This window comes from Pogona vitticeps, chromosome 4 (genome assembly GCF_051106095.1).
Source record: "Pogona vitticeps strain Pit_001003342236 chromosome 4, PviZW2.1, whole genome shotgun sequence".
NCBI lineage: Eukaryota > Metazoa > Chordata > Lepidosauria > Squamata > Agamidae > Pogona > Pogona vitticeps.
In genome coordinates this window covers 233,470,978-233,493,865 of record NC_135786.1, presented here as the reverse complement: position 1 = coordinate 233,493,865, position 22,888 = coordinate 233,470,978, and the positions used below count along the sequence as shown (strand labels likewise).

At 41.6% G+C, this 22,888-nt stretch overlaps 1 protein-coding gene across 3 annotated transcripts in view; it reads left to right on the top strand.

Moving 5' to 3' along the window:
• The window catches only part of COL22A1 (collagen type XXII alpha 1 chain), a 201,783-nt gene that overhangs the window by 34,245 nt on the left and 144,650 nt on the right, over nucleotides 1-22,888 (top strand). The gene's annotated exons all lie outside the window — the stretch shown is intronic.

Here is a 22,888-nt window from a genome sequence, read left to right as displayed (position 1 = left end):
AGGAAGGAATGATGGCAGTCCAAATCTCACACCCACCTACCTGTGTGTTTTTATGGCAAAATGTAGTGTACAATTATTTCTTGTGATATTAAATCTGCAGATGATTCATTCTTCAGTTCAGTTACATAGATGTAAAACAATGTTCATGTTGATGTCAGGAGATCTATGATCTTTTTGACATGATTTTGGGTCCAAAGACATAATGAATAGAATGGAATTCTAAGTGTTGCTGCACATCAAATGTGCCTAGATTGCACAAGTATATTATCACCTCTGAATTCTTCCTCACTAGAGGATCCATGCCCGCTCATAGAGGCCAGTGAGTGAGAGCCACAAATGAAAGTACTGATGGCATTTGGAGAAACATAGTGGAATGAAGACTGAGAGCTGTTCACATCCTTATGATTTATGTAAATGTCTGCTTTATATTTGAGAGAAAGGGATAAAGACTGAAATCCTGTTGGGCGGGTTCTCCTGAACAGTGGGAATGACATCATTTAATGGGGTTATTATTGGTAAATACTTCTTCTTTTTTAGTTTTGGGGTGCATGTGAGTTAATCTTATTGTGTGTGATCCGTGCACATCCCAACACTGAAAATGGGAGTCTCTAATTGGGGAAATCTGCCACTGATGTTGACATCGCTCCCACTATGCAAGTGGAGCTGCAGAATATGATTTTAGTCAAAATCTTCAGGAAAGTAAGAGTTAATTTGAGGAAGTCATTAATTCCCCTCTCCTGACCTCAAGGTTGGGACCATTGTTTAAGGCAGTTAGAAATATTATTAAGCTCAACTGCCTCTTAGTGAATCCTCCTGCAGGTAAATAAGTATGTGGACATGAGTGTGGTTACTTTTCATGATGAGTGTGTAGAGACAGTAAGCTGCAAGTATGTTAGTATTTTAAAAATACCATACAGGGGAGATGCCTGTCATTATTTCATCATAACTTTGGAGAGATTTTAGCACAACTGCTTCACTGTCTTTCACTAAATAAACTGTTTGAGGAATTGCTCCTAAATTGCCCAGTTACTTAGACTCTTTTTTTTTCTTTTAGTTCCTTACTTTCAAAATATACTCCTAAGTCAGCTTGCCTTGAGGTGCATCCTGGGAGATGTTCAGAGCTGACCACTAGGAGGAAAGAAACTTATTGGAAATGAAAAAAAAATTGAGGACTTTGATTTGGATCAAACTTTAGCCTGAACTTTACATGAGCCATCCAAGGTGCTGAATCGGGTAGCTCTGTAAAGTTCAAACCAAAACCAAAAGCAGATTTACTGTACTAACAAAGTTGGACTCATACTCTATTGTTCCAGCCTTCTAATTCATGATCCTTAGTCACAGACTCTCCCACTGAATTTTAGACCATTCACTGACCATCCAGTAGCCCATCAAACAGATTTCTCTTACCAATGACACTCGTTTTTGGTCAAAGTGTAGTTTAAAATATCAACTTTTCCTACAGCACTGGTATGGAAAAGAAAATGTGAGGGAGGTTGCACAGTCTGGGGTTACTATTCCTGTATTTTAATGTAACACTGTGGCCTTTCTGGCCTTCCTCAGTCTTGGTTCAGAAAGCAGAGCCCCATCTAATGCAATAAATTAGCCATCATCAGTAGTATCCATTTTTGTTGTTGTTGTTTAGTCATTAAGTGGTGTCTGATTCTTTGTCACCCCATGGACCAGAGCACGCCAGGCCCTCCTGTCCTCCACTGCCTTCCGGAGTTGGGTCAAATTCATGTTGGTCGCTTCGATGACCCTGACCAACCATCTCATCCTCTGCCGTCCCCTTCTCCTCTTGCCTTCACACTTTCCCAACATCAGGATCTTTTCCAGGGAGTCTTCTCTTCTCATGAGATGGCCAAAGTAATGGAGCTTCAGCTTCAGGATATGTCCTTCCAGGATCTGTCCTTCCATTCTTACATAGTAGAATGGAAGAGTACTAGTTGCAACCTGTCTTCTGTGCATCTCCATCCTGTGCAAGGAATATGTGTGCTGGAAACATAGATGACAACATTGTAACCCATGGCAAATGTCTCAGTGATAAACATTGCAGTGATAAACACTAACAGTGACACACTTAAGAGTTGATGCGCATCACTATAAAGTATTTTTACCCTTGGGCTCCATCAACATTCCAAACTATAGTTAACCATCTAAACTGGGTGATGGCTTTTCATCAAGGCAGTAGGAAGATCTATCATTGAATTTTAGAAATTCCAGACTTGTTGTAGGATGTTTTTCTTGCAATGACTACCAGCTTTTCAATTACCTGCTGCTGTAGCTTTAATAGTAGCTGATTTATTGGAGGCTGATCTTTTCTCCATTTGCTGCAATTTTCAGTGTAACAACAGCAAATAAGCATCTTTAGGCACCTTTACAATTAAGAGATATATATTTAGTTTGAGATTTTATATATTACAATCCACTTATTCTGACGCATGGAGTACAATATCAAAGCATCAGGAGTATGTGCACCGCGCACATGGTTGTAGAGGGTGCGATCATTGCAAAAGGCGATGCAGAAAATAGCAGCCTGTAAGCCTGATTGCTAAATTTACAAGTCTGTTTGATGAAATATAAACATAAGAGTGGATGATACCTTTTATTGAACCACTGCAAACTTTTGTGGAGGAATCTCACTTCTTCAGGTTTGTTTGTTTATTTATTTATTTGGGTTTTATACAACCCATCTAGATGAATCTACTCTGGGCAGTTTACAGTCATGTAGTGGTTTATTTTTCCAGTGGTTTAATTTGTTTTCAAATTGTTGTTTCTCATATTGAACCTTTGTTTCTGTTGTTTTCAAAATATTCTCAATTTTCACCGACTTAAGTAAATTTTCTCTACTTGTACTCATACAGTAATTTAGACTTCAAATTTGTTGGATCTTAGCTTTCATAACATTCGTTTGAATAAATAGATTTTTATTTAGATAAATAGATAACATTCTTCTTCTTCTTTAGGACATAGTTGGGCAGCATCTGTCCTATGGGATTCTGGTAGCCCCTCTCTCCAAATGTGGTGCCAGCCTCCTGCACATATCCCCATAATTAATATTTAAAACATTCTAATTTTACAAGTCTGCTTTTGTAATCTACTTAGTGTTATGGACTATTTTGCCATCTTTTGAGAGCCCTCAGGCTCACCCAGCCCACAGTTTTAGTTTTTTTAAGTTATTTTAGCTTTATTTTTAAATAGCCCTGGGAGGACACAAGAAAAGGTTTTTAAAGGATTTTTTTTTAAAAAAAAAACCAGATGTCTAAGGACAAGGTGGCACTGTGGGTTAAACCGCAGAAGCCTCTGTGCTGCAAGGTCAGAAGACCAGCCGTCATAAGATTGAATCCATGCGACGGAGTGAGCTCCCGTTGCTTGTCCCAGCTCCCACCAACCTAGCAGTTCAAAAGCATTCAAAATGTGAGTAGATAAATAGGTAACACCTCGGTGGGACGGTAACGGCTTTCCGTGTCTAGTCGCGCTGGCACATGACCAGGGAAGATTGTCTTCGGACAAATGCTGGCTCTATGGCTTGGAGATGGGGATGAGCACCGTGCCCTAGAGTTGGACACGACTGGACAATTTGTCAAGGGAAACCTTTACCTTTACCTTAAGAGGATGTCCTGGCCCCTTCACTTCTCGACATTGCCCAAGTTGGTTCGAGAAGCTCCCTTTCATCTACAACCATGAAAAAAATGCATGGCATTTTCCCCGGCCACGTTCCCATTGGCAGGCATCTGGAGCTGAGCCTTCTTCCTGCAGCACTTCCTAGACGAGACAAATCTTGGATCTTGCTTTGTTTAACATTTCCTTTACACAGAGACATAGCAATTACACCAGATTGGCTTGCACTGTCTGTCTAAGAATATTTCTTCCCCACCTCTCTGTGGTGCAGCACACTGCTTGTTTGGGAGCTGGTGGGTTATTTCTGTAAATTGAAATTGCAGGTTTCATGTCCCAGGCATCTCTTGAAGTTACAAGCAAAGGTTAGACTCCCCACCTTCTCATTTTCTATAGTCATCTCCAGTTTTTCAAAGTTAAATGTTACACAACAGAGAGACAGCTGATATGGACATTCAGTGGGTTCGGTAAGGTTTTGTAATCATGGTTCCCCCCCCCCCCAATTTTTTAAATTAAAATACCCTGTAAAATTAAAATAGAAGAATAAAATAATTGATGGGTCTGTGTGCTACCATTCTGGAAAAATACACAAATGGGGCAAAATGACAATAGTATTCTAATAAAAACCCACAAAGTAAAAACCAATGCAGTGTCAAAGATTCATCTGGATTGAATTATGACCATTCCCAGTCAAACTGACCAAAAAGAAATTCTTTTTTTAACAGAATTCCAGAAGAGACGTTTTAGAAAAATGCCCATGGTTGAGCATCAAGATGTAATTCCCATCAGAGCTAGATAGCATAGAGAATAGTAAGGGATCAATGGCATCCTGGGGGGCACAGTTTGGCCACCCTTTACAGTGGTGCATTGCTTTACGATTGCCCCGCATTATGACGAAACCGCATTACCACAATCTTTTTGCGATCACAATTGCGATCGGAAAACAATGGTCTGAATAAGGTTTTTTCACTTTGCGATGATTGGTTCCCTGCTTCGGGAACCGATTCTTCACAAAACGATGATTTTCCAACAGCTGATTGGCAGTTTCAAAATGGCCACCGGGTAAATAAAATGGCTCCCCGCTGTTTTCTGGAACGGATTTCTCTCTATGGCTACCCTATGTAGGATCCTCGCTGGATGGTGAGTTTCCAGCCCATTGGAATGCATTGAAGGGGTTTTGATGCGTTTGCATGGGCTTTTTATTTTCGCATTACGATGTTTTCGTTCTACAGCGATTTTGCTGGGATGAACTAACATCGTAATGCGAGGCACCACTGTACTATAATCAGATCCAGGGATCAGTTATTTGTTTGGACTACAAATCCCAGAATCTCCAGCCAGGAGATGACATTTCCAAGCTCAGCATCAACTTCTCCAAAGTTGTGTTCCTCCAATTGAGACGTACAATGCATGCATGGGGAAGTAAATGGACGTTCACAGCTGTAGACCTTAACTTTCACCTCTGTGCTTCTAAATGGGTGTCTGTGGTGCTTTGTATTACTTTAGCTGTCTTTATTCTTTTCCAGCCTTTCTACATTCATCAGGGTGTTTACGGCTGGTGACTACAGCTCAGGCGTTTTATTATCTCTTTTATTTAGTTTTGCTGTGACAGAATATTGCTGCTCCTGCTGTTTTGATTTAGATGTGATGGCTTTTACTGCATGGTAGTTGCTTGAAATATAGTTTTAATGTGGCACATTGCCTTGGGTGGAGGAGATTGACACATGTGATGAATAAAGCAATATGTCGAGACCAGCTATTCCTGTTAGAGTTGTTCTAGGCTTCACGAGCTGGAGAATTCTTGAACTATGTAAAAGCAAAGTGTGTTCCTTATACACCACCTCACCATGTTTGAAACACTCTCTGGCCAGTTTCCAATTTAATTATGCTGTAAATTGAGCTGTGTACTCAGTTTATTGACCTTGGAAGGTTGGGAGGTTGAATCAACTTTGAGCCAGCGGTCTGAGCCTGTCAGAATAGAATTTAGATCCTTGTGAGAGTCTTGACTGCAGTACTGCGGTTTAACCATAAGGTTGTTTCACATGAAACATGAAGTCAGATGAAAAAGGCTTTGTTTCTTTCTTGGATCTGTCCTTTAATAACTCATTCAGTGACATCATAACTGCCCTGAACACTCTTGATATGTTTGATTTTGGAAGGTAAATAAGATCAGGCCAGATTAGAACTTGGATTAGAAATGACCACACATTACTGGTAATCTTCAAGCAGGATTGGGAAGGAACCAAACCTCAAGCACTCAAAAGCCACTTCAGGTCCAGTTTGGAAATACAGTGGTACCTCGACTTACAAACTTCTCCACTTGCGAACATTTCAAATTACGAACGGCTCCATTCGCAAAATGTTGCTTCGACTTGTGAACGGAGCCTCGACTTACAAACGGAAAAAAACTTTCCTGACCTTTTTTTGACCTAAGTTTATCTTGGATCAAAAGAAGAAAAAATAAAAAAAATTCTCCCCCTAGTGGTAGAGGATGGATTAACCTCTACTTGCGAACAGCGCTTTGACATATGAACGAAAAACAGCCGAAATGGATTAAATGGTTTTTAGTGCATGCCTATGGGAAATTTTGCCTCGACTTACGAACTTTTTGATGTATGGATGCTGTTCCAATACGGATTAAGTTCGTAAGTCAAGGTATCACTGTATAGTGGTGCCCCGCATAACGAGCAATTCGTTTAACAACAAATCCTCATAGCGATGTCTTTTTTGCGATGTTTGTAATGGTAAAACATCGCTTTGCGATGATCGGTAAGTGTTTCGCTTACCAATTTTAGCATAGCGATTTTTAACAGCTGATTGGTGGTTCCAAAATGGCCACCAGGTAAAGAAAATGGCCGCCCGCTGTGTTTTCGCACCCTTTCCTCACTTATCGGGCAGTGAAAATGGCGGCCGCATGGAGGATTTCCGCATAATGGTAATTTTTTTGCCCATAGGAACACATTAAATGTGTTTTAATGTGTTCCTATGGGCTTTTTTTGCCCCGCATAGCAACGAATCCACATAGCGATGATTTTTTCGGAACGGATTATCGTCGCTATGCGGGGCACCACTGTATTTGTAATCTAGACAAACATACCTTCCTATGTTTCCATGTTATTGGTTCCGGAGCAGGAGATGTGACTTAAACCCTCCACTCAGAACAAACGGAGAAAAAGAAAGAAACAAGAATCCACTTATTTTTGTGGTTTTAGAATGAAGGGTTGTTGTTTTTTACATGCATGTTGAAGAAAGTTTGACTGGCAAAGTTTCCCCATCAATTGTGCAGCATGCGTTCACTGAGTTATCCTTGTGGGGGGGGGGAATCAGCTTGCTTATCAACCTGTCATGAGGCCTCCCCCAAAAAGACTCTTTGCTGTGCACACACTTTGTTAGAAACACTTCAAGGACCGAGGTGAAGAATACTAGTTGATTTAGGTTCTCTCAATATGATGAGGCACCTTGATCAGAAATTCTCCACTCCCAGGAGATTCCTTGCCTGCGGGCCAGAAGGAGAAAAAGAAATTGCTTCTCTCCCCCACCCCTTGCAAAACTAGTTCTACTTAGTGCAAACTGTCTGTGCAAAACTTTTTTTCTTTGGCAAGCAAAACATGCACACAAAGAACAAGCACCGAACAATTTTTGAGTTTTAAGGGAGACACAAACACTCTTTCAGATGCTTCTGGTCCTTAGACATTGTACAACAAAGCTGTAGTTGTCATCATTTTACACAACTTGATAATGTCAGTTGTGTTAAAGTTTCTTTCATGTATTTTCCCCCATTATCAAGGGAAAAATGCATTCTCACTCTCTTCAATTAGCTAGAGTGCAAGAAAATGCCTTGTCAAAACACTTTTTTTTCAGAATGCAGCAAAATCTTGACTCAACTCAATCCTTGACTCAACAGCTTGCCAACAAAGCAAGCAAGGAGTGACATCTTTAACTTGTGGAGTTTAATCTCTGTGAATTCTGGTATTAACTCCCATGATCCTTACCTTCTTTTATGTATATCTTGCAAGGCATTTATTTATCTACCAGTTGTGCATGTTTAGGAGACTCATGGGACAGTGGTTAAATGGCAGTACTGCAGTGAAGCCTCTGTCCACAACCTGAATTCAATCCTGGCAGGCTTAGGTACTTTGCTCAAGGGTGACTCAGCCTTCCATCCTTCCAAGGTTGATAAATTAAGTACCCAGCTTGCTGAGGGGGCAATGTGTGCCCTGCATAATTAAATTGGAGACTGGCCAGAGAGAGCTTTAAGCACGGTGTGGCAGTATATAGGCAACACACTTTGGGTTTTTTTTCTGAATTTGACTCAGTCTGTGGTTCCAAGTTTCAAAACCGGTTTAGCAATGCATATTCTTAAAGGGAAACTATAAATGCATATAAACGATAAATGCATACTTCACACTTTTTTTTGTAAATTGCAGATGAATTGAAAAATTTAAAGGAACATAGTGAACGTGTGCAAAATAGAAAATAGACAAATCCCCCTTTATTATAGCTACCAGTATTAATAGTTTGGATGGATGCTTTCCAAGACACGGAGAGATGAGGAATGGCTTCTAAATACTTCTACAATACTTGGTTGATTTCTCCCGGACAGTGTTTTAGAACATGATGTCTTTCTCTTGAGCTTGTTTCCTCATTGGGCTTTTTCTTGCGGTGGCTCCATCTCTCCCCTCTCAGTTACAACCTTGCAAAGTCAGGAATGGTGATTTCTTTTTTTTTTTTCCATTCTGAATATTTCTCAACCCCCTCAGTGTCATTTCATTCTTGAAGTCATAAAATCCCACACACAACCGGAACAGCCTGAAAGCTTTTGTTGGCTTCATGGGTCCCAAAATGGCTTTTCCTTTACCAGATCCCATTTCAACCCTCCAGTGACTTTGAAGTTGACAACTGGCTTCTTATTTTAGTAAATTCTTGAGGGCTCACCAGGAATGTGGGGAATGAACTGAGATTCTAAGATTTCATTCTGCCAGATGTGTCGATGTATCACAGGATCTGTGGCAGACACCACCGTTCAATTGAAATGGAACTCAGTTCTGCTAATCATATGGCCTTTATAATTATAACACAGTATAATCTTAGAACAGCAGAACTGGAAGGGACCCTGTGGGTCATCCAGTCCAGCCTCTGTCAAGAAGGCTCTGTGGGGAATCAAACTCCCAACCTCTGACTCTGCAGCCAGAGACCAAAATCACTGAACTATCCAGCTATTCTCTCTAGCTTTATTCTCATGCAATTCTTTTACAGATAGATTAGCATGATTTTTGCATCCTCCAGTGTGACTATTGACCTCAAAGATAAACGTCTGAATAATTGTTCAGATGTGTGTATCATGTCTCTGTTCACCAACACAGTATGATGCGTCTTCAAACTGAATTCAAAATAGGTGGTTGTTGTGGGTTTTTTGGGCTCTTTGGCCATTTTTGGAAGGTTGTTCTTCCTAACGTTTCACCAGTCTCGGTGGCCAGCATCTTCAGAGGACAGGAGTCATAACCCTGTCTGTACTCTGGTGCAGTTTGCTTGGATAGTTGAGTATTTATAGCTGTGGGATCAGCTTTTGTCCTTTTCAGGAGATTGGGTGATTATGGTGATCAGCGTGTTTTTTGTATTCAAAATACTTTGTTTTTGTAACCTCTCGATAGAATAGAGAAGCATGAACAACCATTAACTGCTAGTCACTGTTCTATGTGATGCGGCAGGGCTAGGATATCATTTAATGGACTTTTTATACAATAGTATCCTTCACTATGTTATGTTTCCTAGGCTTATATTTTCAGTATATTTTTCGTAGTATCATGAACAGAAGGAGTTTATTTTTGTAAGCTTGACCAACTCTGGGAGCAGTGGAAGACAGGAGGGCCTGGCGTACTCTGGTCCATGGGGTCATGAAGAGTCGGACATGACTTAACAACTAAACAACAACAAAAAACAAAAACAAAGAACAACAACAACAACAACAAAGCAGGGTTGGGTCTAGTAAGTAATTGGATGGGAGACCAAATAGGTATCTTCATACAAGATGAGGAAAGAATTCTGCGAACTGTGCCTATCCGAATTTAAATGTTGGGCTAGCACTTAAATTGCTTGGTCCAACATTTTGACTCAGTAGAATGGAGCAGCAGAAGTTCCTAATTTATTTATGAAGTGGCTGCTTCATTGCATCTATTGAACCAATATTGTACATGATGTATAGAATCTGTCTCACCATAGAACATTGTCCTGTTGCTCTTGTTGCAAAACTGACCACTAGAGATGTTTGAGGAATCGAGTTTCATTCCAAGATTTGATACGCTTGTCTTGGCCCAGACCACCCATGTTCGACAATCCTAACATTAATGTAAAGGCAGTACATTATTGCATCCACTCATTTTTTTTTGTAAAAAAGTTAGAGAATAGGAGCAAAAACTGGTTGAAACATCCTTTAGTCAATGGCAAATGCATGCAAGTAAGAGCCCTTTGAAACATGTGCATTAAATAACACATTTGTGAAGAAAACAAAACAAAAAGGGACACCAATAATCCAGTTTAAAGGAGGAGGAGAAACAGGCATAAACTGGGCAAGGAGTTAGGAAAGGGAGATGCAGACTTTGTAGAAGTGTGCGTCCCTTGGATCTTGTGATGCATTATTCTGAACTTTATAAATTGATTCTGATGCTATTGTTGCAGAGTCTTTGAATTTTGATTCCGATTCCTCTAGCCATGCAGCAGATCAACTGGCACTAAACATCTTAATAACTCGCTCTGAGACATTTGAAGTAGAAAGAATAAAAAGGTTTCACTTACTTACAGCTGAAGAGATCTAACAGTAAGCTGAACAAACATGACCGACTGCTTTTAGCAGAAGACCTCAACCAACTCACTTACATACTTACTGACAAAGTGAGGGAGGGGGAAAGATACAGAGAGCAGTGAGTCAGGACTCACTTTGAACTTAGAGGCAGGGAAGGAACTGTTAGTTCCTGCTGGATAGACTGATAGTCAACCCAATCCAGAAAGGTCCCGCCCAGTCAAAGAAACTGCAGGCAGCATGCGAGGTTGCAATTACTCCAAAACTATAAAGGCTGCTTCTTCTGGTTGTGACTTTAGAAGATATTCATCAACACTCTATTTACTTGAAGGCAGATAAATAGATAAATAGCTCCCAAAAGCATTGGGCGCTCATATGTTTTGTTTGTTTTTGGCCACAAAACTAGTTTGCTTCCTTTTTATTGGAGCATGCTATTTTTATTTTGAAAACCAGGATTTTGTCTTCAAGCACAAGCACCCACTGAGATTTGGGTCTGTACTGGTTAAATTTCCTGCTACTCTTGATGAGCCAGGAACTCCTACTTCTGCTATATTTGCCTAGCTAGGAAACACCTGCAGCAACAAGGAAACCACATTTCCAAACTGGCAATATGAGTGCAGGGAAGAGAGGGTACGTTCAGGGACTACCCCCTATCCTGTAGAATGAGTGGAAAATTACAATCAAATGGCAGCAGGGATGGGGCATTTAAAAACACTCCGTCCCTAATGGATTGAAACCAGCTCTCAACTCACTTTTAGCAACATGCCTCATGGATCATCTCTTCCATGACAGTCTTTGAACTTCCATTCATAATATTTTTTTACTATTCTAAGCCTCAGGAAGTGAGTTTTGTTCATAACATCTTGTGTTTAATGTTTGAGTGGTTCTTAACTGATGAGGGATCCTAGCCCAGGATCCAGCAATCAAGACACGGAGACAAGTGTCATGAACCAAAAGCTCTCCCTCACCCAAGTGAGAGGTTTATTTTATAGTACAAAGTAAACAATACTAACATCTAGTAAGCAATGCTAACGAGCAGGTGCGTTATCAGTGTTTTGTCTTCATGCAAGGCCTTGGCTCCAGATAAAGGCAAGATGATCTAATTGTTTTCTGGCTACTGAATCAGGGTCAACATGACCTTTCCAGACGTGGTTTGCCAGCGACCTAGAGGAGGTCACATTTAACCTTTGTTACTCTGGTGTTTTTGAACTGCAACTCCCAGAAACCCCAGCCAGCAGAGCTGATGGTGAAGGCTTCTGGGAGTTGCAGTCCAAAAACATCTGAGTAACAAAGGTTAAGAACCAGTCTAAATAAAGATACCACCTCTTCTACTTATGGATTGCATAAATGACCATGCAACTATCCTCTGGTGTGTGTGTGTGTGTGTGTGTGTGTGTGTGTGTGTGTGTGTGTGTGTGTGTGTGTGTGTGTGTGTGTGTGTGTGTGTGTGTGTGTGTGTGTGTGTGTGTGTGTTGTTTGTTTGTTTGTTTGTTTTGGGGGGAGGTTAAAGAAATAATTGTTGACCACCACAACTAGTATAGCTTAAACTATGAATACCCATATTATTTGGCAAATGCAGAAGCAGATGTTAACTTTGTTGGACCAGTAAAAATAGTCAAACAACTAAAATCAAGCTTTTGACGATAGTCCATCTTCTTCAGGCTGTGCACCAAGTTCTTGTGGGTAGTTCCAAAATGTATATGCTTTTATTAAAGTCTCAAAGTCTCATGGCCGTTGCTGGGGCTGGGTTAGCTTCTTAGATGGGTGGAGATGCAGCCTTCAAATGGCTTGTTGGGAGGAGGGTAAGGTTTCAACCTCCTCCTCAACCAGCAGTTTGGAATTTATCATCCGCCTCTTTGAACAAAAGTCCCCCAAGCACTCTGTATCCCCCTCGTCTCTGGGTGCATTGTTCTGGGTATTTGGAATACAGCTACTGTCTTGTCCTGCTCATTCGTTTATGATACATCATCTCCAATGGTAGCCCTCCCATGGAGCCTTCTGGTTTTGCATTTTGCCTGGAGCAGGTCTCTAGAGGAAGTCCCTTCCTTCCGGATCTTGACTCTCACAGCTGATTTCCTTTGTGCCTTCCAGATTCTTGTGGGTGGGATAATGCACAAGTCTAGACATGTAGCAATGTCCCTCTGATGGCTATACCAGCTGTCAGGAATCAGTGCCTCCTAGGAACAGAGGATCCCAAGAAGAAAGCAAAAGAGTAGAAGTAGCAAGCCTGTACAGCTGATGAGAAGGCAAAGTCTGATCTTGTGGATATGATAAAAGGCAAACTGATGCCTTTGTTCTTACATAAAGCTGTGTAGGGGCAAATGGTTGCTGTGGTGTCGGAAGCTGGCAAGGAGTGTTTAGTAGCAATATGGGCTGGGTGGGGGAAAGATTGAAGCCAACATATGTCTCCTGGCTTCCCCAGACGTTGAATGCAACAATGCATTGTTAATTCAAAGCATCCGATTATTTTTAAGCATCCTCTGAAAAGACTTTGTGTTAAGAAAAGGCTTGTCATTGTTCACATGCACAACCCCTTCGTAAGCAGTCATCCTAAAAACCAGCCTATGCAGTCATGTACCCTCTATACCTTTTAGACAACAGCTTCCATTATCCCCAGCTTTCTAACAGCACTATTGGAGATGGCTGCTTCTGGAGCCCTTTGGAAGAAAAGACACCCCTTTTTTTGCACAATCAACAAACGAACAACACTTTAGAACAAGGTGAATAGAGACAAGATACCTTGTCTTCTGACTTTGTGGCATTCTAGAAGACTCTGGGGAGAGGGGGTCACACATGGCCTGCATTCTGTTTACCCTGGTAGATCTTGGCCAAAATCTTGTTGCATCATCTGTGTGTCAGTGGGAGGGAGATGGTGCCACTCACAGTGGTCAATTGCTGTTAATTAGCAAGTTCCATCTTGGCTCCTGGTTGTGGTTTGGCCCATGAATGAACAGTCAAGCATGAATCATTACTTAGCAGACATTTGCTCCCAATTAGGCCATTTCCATATCTGAATTTCCATTCCATCACAAACAAGAAATAAACCTCCCACCGAGGTCTACACAAATAAGGCAATGTTGTATTATAGTTCTTGTTATGGACAAGGCAAAGTCAAGGGCTGGGGTTACTGCCTGGGATTTTAGATCAGCTTTGTTTTCTTTCCAGTGTTTTTACCCATGAGCATCCACTTGACCTTAATAGTGTCACTTCCCCACCCCCCAAAAAAGCCACCAACTGGTCTTCATCACTTCCTGTTTTCCTAAGCACAATAAAGCTGTGGGAACCATAAGCATATTCATGCTGTGGCAAATTTCTAGGCACCAAAGGAGCAACCTGTATAACTCATGCCCTATAAATCCATCCTGGAAGCTGCAAACCATTGAACTGCAAAGTTATGTGTTAGTTAGGGAAATCTGTCCCCTAGTGACTGAAGATGGCACAGCAGGCTTCAAACTAAACAGCACCTTTAAATTTAATTGAACTCAACAATTATTTTGTTGTTGGTTAGTCATTAAGTCATGTCTGACTCTTCATGACCCCATGGACCAGAGCATGCCAGGCCCTCCTGTCTTCCACTGCCTCTTGGAGTTGGGTCAACCATTTTGTCCTCTGTTGTCCCCTTCTCCTCTTGCCTTCACACTTTCCCAACATCAGGGTCTAATTATTATTAGAATAATTATTAGGATCTTCCTAATATGCATGTTAGCTGCTGTTTCAGATATTTCAGTTTCATAGTTTTGGAATATTAGGCCAAAACCAAACAAACAAAAGACAAAAATGTTGTGGCACCTTAAAGATTAACCTGAAATATTTTAATATGAGCTTTTGTGGACAGGTTCACTTCAGATTTGCGGACATGTAGGTTTGGAACTATGGGTCTATCATAAGAGGAACATATATTTTTCCCTTTTTAAAGTATAGGTTTGATTGCAATGTCACCCCTTTTTTCTACTAATTTCCTCTGGGACATAACAATCCCATTTCTGTTTATGTGTGTGTGTTTTCCATGACGAATATTTTAAAGCGTGGGAAGCTGCTTTGGTAATCTCTAATGACACCTACTGGAGGATTTTTAAAATTTCAGGTTTCTAGTAGTGAGCTTTGTTTAGCAAAAAATCTGTGTGGCTTGACGTGGAAAGAAAATTCACTAAATCCTTTGTCATCCTTGATTTAGGAGGCGTGAACACAATGAGAAATCTCAATAATGATGCTTAAAGCCATAAGAGATTCCTTGCCTCCACAGAAGAGTGAGAAAAAGAGTTTTGTTTCTGAAAATGATTCTCAAGATCTCTCTAATTTGCAGTAAACGTCTCAGATGTTCTTTCCCTTTGAGAAGCAAGGCATATTTTCAAACATTCTGCACTAGAGATGGATTACACATCGTCCATTCTGGAAGTCCTACTTGTGAGACAGTTACCTTAAAGACACCTCAATGTACAAATCAACTGTTGATTTGTATTTTGGTATATGTATTTTATGTTTATATTATAGTTTGTAAAATTTAAATAATAAAAAAAAATTAACCTGAATGTGACTCACCTGGGAGGAAGGCCTTATCTGGAAGGACAGAAACCCTACTGTAGCTTGGCATAGCTTCACCCAAGCTTCTTTTTCAGGCCCCACTGCTAGCTGGGAGTTTCCCATCTGAACAGAATGTGTGGGTGGAGCTAGGCCTGACTAATTTTGTAGGTTTGAGCTATTTGTACCACTTATGCTGTGTACAAAAATGGGCATTGTTCTGTCAAACATAATTCTCATCCTATAGAAAGTTACTGGGAGTCTCAAAGCTTTCTGGCTGAGACCTTTTTCCTAGGAGAGCCACATTTAGGTGTCTGTAAGTCACGTAGGTTTTTCCAGTAGCGATGTATGGAAGTGAGAACTGGACCATAAAGAAAGCAGACCGCCGAAGAATTGATGCTTTTGAATTGTGGTGCTGGAGGAGGCTCTTGAGAATCCCCTGGACTACAAGGAGAACAAACCTATCCATTCTGAAGGAAATCATCCCCGAGTACTCACTGGAAGGTCAGATCCTGAAGCTGAGGCTCCTATACTTTGGCCGTCTCATGAGAAGAGAAGACTCCCTGGAAAAGACCCTGATGTTGGGAAAGTGTGAAGGCAAGAGGAGAAGGGGAAGACAGAGGATGAGATGGTTGGACAGGGTCATTGAAGTGACCAGCATGAATTTGGTACCAAACTCCATGAGGCAGTGGAAGACAGGAGGGCCTGGCATGCTCTGGTCCATGGGGTCACGAAGAGTCGGAAACGACTTAACGACTAAACAACAAGTCACATAGGACCCCCAGAATGGAGAATTGTAGTTTGAAATATAATAATAATAATAATAATAATAATAATAATAATAATAATAATAATAATAATAATAATAATAATAATAATAATAATAATAATAATAATAATAATAATAATAATAATAATATAAAAAAAAACTTCTCAGCCCTATTTTTCTGTTATTTATCTGACATGTCAGAATTGCTGGAAATCTTCTTTCTGAACAGGTAGTTTGGTTGGAGCTAGGCCTGGTTAAGCCTCAGTCATCCAGGCAAGGCCATTCCCCCAGGTGAGCCACATTTAGATGTCTCCAAAGTTGTTTGTCTGTCAGGTTGAATTCCAGGAGGGAGGATTGTGGAATATACAGTCCAAATCCCATCCCTTGCACTGAGATTTTTTAAAAAAACACAAATGAACTATCTAGTGCTTCAGGTTTTTAAATGAAGCAGCAGGCACTGTAATTTTGAGCTCTTTGTACCATGCTTGCAATTTGCGCAGCTTTGTGCAAAAACGGGTGTGTTTCTGCCAAACCTAGTTCTCATCCTATAGAAAGTTACTGGGAGTCTCAGGAAATTCCTCACCATCTGTGGCGATAAAGAGGATATGGCAGTTTCTCTTCCTTGTTTGCAAGTTTTAGGCAAGCATGAATGTACCTGATTTCTATGCAATCATTTTAGCCAGAAAAGTTACCAAAAGGATGCCATCTGGGACAACTCTGAATCCCATTGATGAACTTTCTCGTAATTTCTCTTCTTCTTGAATTTTATTTCAAAGCGTTTTCTTCCTTGTCAGATTGAATGAGCGTGGTGAGAATGGGAAGGGAACAAGGACAATGTTTTCTGCAGAGCATGTGGTTGAATTGCAGAATCATAGAATCTCAGATTAACTGAGATGGAAGGGGCCTATAAGGCCATCATGTCCCAACCCTTGCTCAATGCAGGAATCCAAATCAAGAGAGCTGGTTGTCCATTTTTCTCTTGAATGCCTCCAGCGCTGGAGTGTGTACCACCTCCCAAGGTCATTATCCATTGTCATACTGGTCTAACAAGACGTTTTCCCTGATATTCAGCCTAAATCTGGCTTCTTGTAGCTTGAGCCCATTATCAGATGTCCAGCACTCTAAGATGATTGAGAACAGATCCTGTCCTTCTCTGTATGACTACCCTTCAAGTCTTTGAAAAGCACGATCGTATCTCTCATCAATCTTCTTTTCTCAAGGCTAAACATACCCAGTTCTTTTTGTCTTTCCTCATAAGGCTTACTTTCCAATCCCCTGATCATCCTTCTTGCCCTACTCTGACCCTGTTCCAGATTGTCACCATCCAAAATAAAGTGTAGTGTCCAGAACTGGTCACAGTACTCTAGATGAGGCCTAATGAGTGCTGAATAGAAGGGAATGAGTACCTAGCGGAATTTGGAGACTATACTTCTGTGAATGCATCCTAAAATAGCATGCCTTTTTTTGTAGCTGCTTATCACTGTTGGCTCTTATTCAGCTTGTGATCTACAACAATTCCAAGATCCTTCTCACTCAAGGCATTCTTGAATATATTTAAGTTCTGTTGAGTCACATTCAACTTATGGCATGTGTAATAGGGTTTTCTAGGTAAGTGAGATTTTTAAAGATATTTTTTTCTTTTACCAATACCACCCCCTTCCCAGTGAGTTTCTATGGTCAAGCTGGGATTTGAACCCAAGTCTTTGGAGTCCTAGTCCATCAATCTAGCCATTTCATGCCACTGGATGCTCTGCATATCTTTTTTCTCCATCTCTTACTAATTTCTTCAGGGCCTTGATTGTCTGCTTCTTCTGTTATCATTGGGGGAGTGGGGACAAAATAGAACTTTGTAAAGCCACCCACTAGATCTTTCTGCACAACCTTGACAGAGAGAGAACCATTGACCTTTGATGGTCTTTGAGCAAGAACGGAGGAGGGAAAAGAAAATGAGTGTCTTCTTAGACAAATGTCAGCAACTGGCAAAAGGAACAGGGTTCAGCTCCTTGCCGGGCTGTGATTTATGACCTAAAGCCATAATCATCCCACACAAGTAGGAAGCTATTATGTTTAACCCTGGTGTTCTTGTCCTAAGAGACATAAAACAGAGAAGGTGATGTCTTTTCTTAGATAGCTCCCTCTCTACCTGCTTGTCTTTTTCATCTTCCAGGGTCATCCTGTGACTTCTAACGGGTGCTTTTACTAAACAGTTCTTACGTTTGACAAAATACTGTGGGGTCTGGTCGATTTCAAATCTCTGAATGCTTCTATGAAAGCTTTCTGGAACTATTTTTAACAAGGTGTTGGAAGAACAGAGACGTTATGCTTTGGTTGCTTTGATGTGATTCTGTTGTTTTGATGTACCCCCTGCCCAAATGTGTCTAGCTTCATCCATCCCTGAAAAACGGATGCAATTTTGAGTTAATCAGCAGAGAGGTTTTGGAAGCTCAACCGTCGTTTAGTCGTTTAGTTGTGTCTGACTCTTCGTGACCCCATGGACCAGAGCACACCAGGCCCTCCTGTCTTCCACTGCCTCCCGGAATTGGGTCAAATTCATCTTGGCCGCTTCGATGACCCTGTCCAGCCATCTCGTCCTCTGTCGTCCACTTCTCCTCTTGCCTTCACACTTTCCCAACATCAAGGTCTTTTCCAAGGAGTCTTCTCTTCTCATGAGATGGCCAAAGTACTGGAGCCTCAGCTTCAGGATCTGTCCTTCCAGGAAGCTCAACCACCTCTATGTAATATGCATTTCTTCCAAAAATCCCCATCATGTGGGTGGAAGTTTTTAATACATGTTTTTGAAAGAGCGAACAAGAAGCAACCCTGCACCATTCAAAAACTTGATGCACCACTTTGATACATACAATCTTTCATCCTTCACATCAGAAGCTCCGCAGTAGTATTAATAAATGTGCCAGGTAAATTTTTTTTTTGGCCCAATAATGGGGAACATCAAGAGCCTTTGGGGCAGCTGACATTCAAATCTTCCATGGTTCATGTTGAAGGGCAGACAGTACATTGACATAGATGTGGAATTCTCTGTCCTTCTCCACACTCACTAAGAAATGTATCGCTATGTCACTAAAGTTCATCTAGGTTCTGCTGACTCCAGTTTGTAGCCTATTAAGTTGACCATGGTGCTATTCAGAACATCAGAATTGTTTGTGCTGCTGGACGGATACTTGGAGATTTTTGCAAGTGAAGTGAGAGGAAAACTTTCTGGTATACCTCAGTATTACTGGATGCCCTTGGCCAGGAGGAATGGAGACTGATGTCAGTGATAGAGAGGAAAAAGGCATCCATCCATGCATCCATGCATCCATGCATCCATGCATCCATGCATCCATGCATCCATCCATCCATCCATCCATCCATCCATCCATCCATCCATCCATCCATCCATCCATCCATCCATCCATCCATCCATCCATCCATCCATCCATTTTATTTTATATAGCATGAGACACAGATACAATTCCTACTTGGCATAGTGAGGTCAGAAGGAACACATCTACCTCCTTAAGACAATGGCTGAAAGAATGGAGGCAAAGGCCAGAAAGAGGATCACAGATACTGCCTTTCTAAGACTGGAGCTGAATGTGCCGCCTTCTGTTTTGGGATGCTGTGACCAGATAGATTTTTTTCACACTAGGATAACACAGGTATATCTGCAACTGACACCTTGTAAAACTGTGCATTCCATGGAGTTCTCTGGGGGGAACCAAATGGAAAAATAATAAACACCAAGAAGGGCCTGGCGTGCTCTGGTCTATAGGGTCACGAAGAGTTGGACATGACTAAATGACAAAACAACTACCAAAATGGGAGAGATGGATACCATCTAGCAGGGCTATAACAAGAAATTACCCTGTCCCATCTGCTTAGCGCTGAGACCTGGATTTAAGGTAACATCAAAATAAAAGAAGAAAAATCTAGTAAACTGTCTATTTTCCAAGAAAATAAAGTAAATAGGGCTGGGAGATGTCATCCTTTATTTTGCTAACACTTTCCAGTAAGTTTATCTTCCCCTTTCAGCACCTCTAATGTTTGGTTCCCTGAACCAAAGCCCCATTTGCCGTGCTGTAGAGAAGGGTAGCGAGGGGTGGAGCTAATTTAAGAAAGGGCTAATTAGAGATGAGGATCTGGTATAGCTTAGTGGAATGGAGCAGCTTGGGTCGGGCATCTGTGTCCTCACTGTGCCACCCAGGAGAGAGGTCATGCTGAGATCATCTAGACCAAGTGGTTCCAAACTTGGGTAACGACTCCCTGAAAACCCAGCCAGCACAGTTGGTGGTGAAGGCTTCTGAGAGCTGCAGTCCAAGGGCACTTAGGTTACCCAAAGTTGGGAACCACTGATTGAGACCGAGAGCATCTGATGTGTTTGTCTGTTCTTCCATGCCTAGAAACTAGGAAGCTCACCAGAAATAAGAGTTGACTTGGTGGAACATATTACTATGCATGACGATACCAATCCTACCACTAATAACAATACTAATAATACTAATTAAAGACAACCTAGTTAGAGAAGTGTGGCCTTCCTGTTAGTGGGATTGTGAAAGACAGTTACTGGTTCACTGGGACCAGCAATGCTCCATCAGGATTTTTTTTCACCATCAAGCCAGTTCTGGATTAGCTGTGAAAGCTTCACTTCATGTGATACAAAATGGAAGTGTTCCTGTGTGTTCCTCACAGAATGACAGCAAGAGACCTGCCTACTGACTGAATACAGTCAGAATGAAAAGTGCCGGCTTTCTTGTCCTCATTCATTATCCCTTCCCCTCTGTTTATTTAAGCATCTAAGAACAAATAGAAATCTGGAGAAAATATGCTGGGGTGCTATGTAAACATTATCTGAAAGGGAGCGCCTTCATAACACAGGGGCAGGGCATGGGAGAATTTACCTTTGGGGTCTACATAAACCATTAGCCAGCATATGTTCATCACCTGCCCATTGTATGAAGCAGTGCGAAAAGAGACTGTAACCCCTTTAATAGATAGATTCCCAGGACATTCAGAGAGAAATAGGCTTGACTTCCTTGTCTCGGATATTGATATGCAGATCACCTGTCAAGTTGCAAAATTCTGTGTAGCAATACTTTGATTGCGGAAGTTAAATACCAATTAGATTGTAGTTCCCAGTTGTATGTATGCCAACATGTTCTAATGGAATGTTGAAATTTTGAAATTTTAAGGTTTTATAAGGTTTTATACTTATGTCACTGGTCAAGGGACGTGGTGGCGCTGCGGGCTAAACCACAGAAGCCTGTGCTGCAGGGTCAGAAGACCAAGCAGTCGTAAGATCAAATCCATGTGACGGAGGGAGCTCCCGTCGCTTGTCCCAGCTCCCGCCAACCTAGCGGTTTGAAAGCATGCAAATGCAAGTAGATAAATAGGAACTACTTCGATGGGAAGGTAACAGCGTTCCGTGTCTAAGTCGCACTGGCCACGTGACCATGGAAGATTGTCTTCGGACAAAAAACGCTGGCTCTATGGCTTGGAAACGGGGATGAGCACCGCCCCCTAGAGTCGAACACAACTGGACAAAAATTGTCAAGGGGAACGTTTACCTAAGGACCATAAATAAACCTATTGTATAACTATTAGCCAGCAATGGCCATGTTGACTAGATGATTCTAAGAGCTGTCACTTTTAAAAAGTTACTTTTCCAAGCTCAACACCCAGAAAATCCTTATACATTCATTCTTTGAGTGAGAAAGTAGACTTAATAGATTTCTCAGGCTGTTGGGGAAGTGAATAAATATCTACAGGCTTTTGGGGAAGTTATTCAGTGCTCAGTTAAGCGAAGCCTGTCTTGCTGATTTTGGAGGGTCCCTCTAAGACACAGAAGAGGTGTGTGTGCACAATGCACGCTGCCTTCAGAATCATGTTCCACAGCCTTCCCTTGATGCACGCTTCTCGGCTCGTTCTGTGGCCAAACCATCATCAATTTCTCTTCATCCCATTGACCTGTCCTGACCGTCTCTGAGGAAACCATACAAAGCATTCGGCCTGGGCCTGATGATCCCCAGGAGCTAGCAGCTGCTGAAGCATGACGGTGCTACTGCATTTCAGAAAGGCTATCTGTCTTTGTTTCATTGAGGGGGTTTGTCAGAGCTTTTAGCAGCTGCAGGTTTCCTAGCTGAGACAGTCAAGATCAAGCTGGTCAGCAAAACAAGAGCCCCAGGACCCTAGGCTAATGTCTGCAGGGGGAAGAAAGAGTGGCCATTTACGGTTACATTTGTTGCGTGCGCAGCGTAGCTATTAAGCACTACAAATGCTTAGCTTCTGGGGATGCGTTACTGTGTTCAGTTTTCTAGTGGTCCATTTTGTCATGGATGTGAGCTGGCGAACACTGCCCAGATGTTGGAGGTCAACTTTAGCTTCTTCCTGCCTCTCCAGGCTCCCAGTTGAAGATTGATGGAAGGCCATAAATGGTCACCTTCCCCAAGACACTTGCCCAGGGGAATGTCATTTCTCCCCAACCATGGGGTCAAAGGATACAGGGAGGCAGGAAGATAAAAAGGACTGGAAAGCGCCTGCACAATTTATTTATATCTATGTGTTTGAAAACATTTTTACCCCACTTTTCTCTTTAAAGAGGGCCTGAGGTGGTCTACCTCATTACAAAACAATATCTGCAGCTAAAGCAGCAATTGTAGGAACGTGGTGGTGCTGTGGGCTAAACTGCAGAAGCCTGTGCTGCAGGGTCAGAAGACTAAGCAGTCATAAGATTGAATCTATGCAACGGAGTGAGTGCTCGTCGCTTGTCCCAGCTCCCGCCAACCTAGCAGGTGGGATTCTGGTAGCCCCTCTCTCCAAATGTGGTGCCAACCTCCTGCACATATCCCCATGATTAATATTTATACATTCTAATTTTAAAAGTCTGCTTTTGTAATCTACTTAGTGTTATGGAGTATTCTGCCATCTTTTGAGAGCTCTCAGGCTCCCCCAGCCCACAGTTTTAGTTTTAGTTTTTAAAATTATTTTAGCTTTATTTTTAAATAGCCCTGGGAGGACATAAGAAAAGGGTTTTAAAGGATTTTTTTTTTAAAAAATAGATGTCTAAGGACAAGGTGGCACTGTGGATTAAACCGCAGAAGCCTCTGTGCTGCAAGGTCAGAAGACCAGCCGTCGTAAGATCGAATCTATGCAACGGAGTGAGCGTCCGTCGCTTGTCCCAGCTCCTGCCAACC